At 40.5% G+C, this 2,826-nt stretch overlaps 1 protein-coding gene across 1 annotated transcript in view; it reads left to right on the top strand.

Moving 5' to 3' along the window:
• Positions 1–594: 594 nt before the first annotated feature.
• The window catches only part of LOC111978087 (ecto-NOX disulfide-thiol exchanger 1), a 99,146-nt gene continuing 96,914 nt past the window's right edge, over positions 595–2,826 (top strand). The window contains 1 exon segment of the mRNA XM_024007889.3: positions 595–1,018. The gene's annotated coding sequence lies outside the window, so the exon portion shown is untranslated.

Genomic DNA, 2,826 nt, shown 5'->3' with positions numbered 1-2,826 from the left:
TCTTTTGATTTTCCTATTATGTCAAGCAAAGAGGCACTGAGTTTGAAGGTAGGCCTTGAAGTACATCCACAGGTACACCTCCAATTGACTCATATGATGTCAACTAGCCTATTAGAAACTTTTAAAGCCATGACATAATTTTCTGGAATTTTCCAAGCTGTTTAAAGGCACAGTCAACTTAGTGTATGCTAACTTCTGACCCACTGGAATTGTGATACAGTGAATTATAAGTGAAATAATCTGTCTGTAAACAATAGTTGGAAAAATGACTTGTGTCATGCACAAAGTAGATGTCCTAACCGACTTGCCAAACCTATAGTTTGTTAACAAGAAATTTGTTGAGTGGTTGAAAAACGAGTTTTAATGACTCCAACCTAAATGTATGTAAACTTCAGACTTCAACTGTAATTGCTCCTGTAAATCGCTCTGGATAAGAGCGTCTGCTAAATGATTTAAAAGAAAATGTTTAAGCCAATACAAATACTGATGTAAATATGTCTTTGTGTAGAGAGATCTAAGTCTCCAGTGGCCAGATAAGCGTCGGTAGGCCTATTATCTAATGATGATAAACACAGAGCGCACTGTAAAGCATCTGATGGGAAGCCTCAGGAAGAAGATCGATTAGGCTGCTGCATTATCTGCAGCTATCTGTTATACATCACTATACGTTATGCATCATCTATCCGACTGACTTTGTTAAGCCAAGCGACCGCAGCTTTCCTTTCCTTTTCATGTTCTCTGGCTGTAAACCGATTTTCCGCAACTGAAAACGTCCTTGCTAGTTTCAGTGGCAGTCAACCCGCCTGTCGAGTCTTGCACAGCGAACCGTAGATGGCGCGCGCCCAACTCGGTGTTTTTATTCGGTGGACAGGAGGAAACAGGGGCTCGCAGGGTGTCCCCACCACTCCTCCGTGAGATGCGCCAGAGAGCTCGCGGGAGGAGAGAGAGAGAGAAGAGGGTTGACAGTGGCGTCGCATCCGTCATTCTTCTCCTTCAGAATCCCTGAAAACTTAAAACGGTAAGAAACAGGCTGGTTTCCTTGTGAAATTCCCCTGTTTTATGCGCGGCGATCTCTGTTTCTGACATTGTGTGATTGTGCTACATATGCATTGCTTGCTGTTTGGGATTTTATGCTGGGTTTCTGTATAGCACTTTGTGACACCAGCTGATGTAAAAGGGCTTTATAAATACATTTGATTTGATTTGGTAGGCAGGCTATCTAACGAGAGGTTTCGCTGCTGGTAATCCCTCTTAATTTGAAGGCAGCGGTGTCACCTCTTATCCCCATCACTGCATGGCTACTACCATTAATAACCTATTGAGATATTAATGGACATGCTAGATGTGGTGTAATTATGTATTGAGATAAACTGATAGAGAGAGATACTGCCTCGAGCACCCTAATAGAAAGGTGCCATGCCATATCAGACATGTTGAATGTTTCCATTTATTCCAGGCTATGTATTTGTTGATTGAAAACGTGTATATATTTTGTTATTGATTTAGAGACGTGAATATTATTCTATTCAGTTAGCCTATATAAAATACAGACTTGATAAAGGGCACACAAGTTGATGGAAACACAAGCATCAATTCCTAATTGCCTTCTATTCAACGTAGACCCATTTCAAACAGCATTGTTTTACAAATAAGTTAGTTGCCTCTGTTTAGGTTAAATCCCCTATTCTGAATAGGCTACTTCGGTTTTCAAAAACAGGAAGATAGAAAATTGTTGGCTATATGTCGGGTCTTTCTGGGTTCAAATCAGCCTCTATTTTCAGTTCGCATATAGTATTTGTTTATCAATGAGTGAATAGCTAGGCTACTTGAGAATGGCGTCCTTGAGAGAAAGTGGATGTTAAAGTGAATACTGGCAGTCAGCGATGCTTTGCTCTGCTGCGGTGACGGTGACGGTGAGTCAAACTCAACAGCTCGCTGCCTGGCGGATGCGCTTGATCATACGTCACCTGGGCAACCGGTTCAGCACCATGGAGAGCGGAGAGAGGGTGGTGGGGGGATCCTTGGGAGAACATTACTGTGGTTAGATTGGTGACACTCATAGTGCTGTATGTAGGCTAAATGTAGTGAATATAACTCAGCATTAATTATACAAATTCTCATTTGCGTAATGGAACCTCTGCTAAGAGCCTTGTGTAAGTAACATCTTATTCCATATCTTTAGTTAGCCCCACTGTAGCTATGTGTGTCTGTTTGATTATGCAAGATAAAATGAGTCCTCTATAGCTTCTATTATGTTAGGTGTGGCATCTAATGAAGACACTTAGCATGAAGCCAGTGCAGCTGATAACGAAGGACTGATGGAAAGGTGTGAGCTTGAAGTCTATATTATAGTCATAGATATAGACAAGCTGTTGAATAGAAAAACACATTTTCCACTGAGAAATACAGTAGAGGGAGAGTGTAGGGTCTGGTGGTTGAGCTAGTCTTAATTGAAAAAGCTAATAAAAATGTCCTTCTAATAATTGAAGTGTTGCAGGCTGCAATATGGCTGTGAACAGTTTAAATTACATTTATTAAAGACAAAATGCAATGTTTGATTACAGAGTAATTTCAGGTTTTATTATTATTATTGCGATATGTCTAAATAGATGGGTGAATTATGAAAGCAGAGAAGGTCATTTCAGTGAGCCATCAAACATCCTCTACTGAAGGTCTGTGAGTGATGTTACATTAACGTGATTCAGACAACTAAATATTTACTCACAGATTGGAAGAGAGAGAGAAAGGAGGAGAGAGAGGGAATGAAGGGAGAAAAAACAGGAGAGAAGAAACAGGGATTCATTTAACACCATAACAGCAACAGCC

This window comes from Salvelinus sp. IW2-2015, linkage group LG2, assembly GCF_002910315.2.
Source record: "Salvelinus sp. IW2-2015 linkage group LG2, ASM291031v2, whole genome shotgun sequence".
NCBI classification, from domain to species: domain Eukaryota; kingdom Metazoa; phylum Chordata; class Actinopteri; order Salmoniformes; family Salmonidae; genus Salvelinus; species Salvelinus sp. IW2-2015.
The sequence above is the reverse complement of the archived record's forward strand: the minus strand, read 5'-3'. Positions and strand labels throughout refer to the sequence as shown.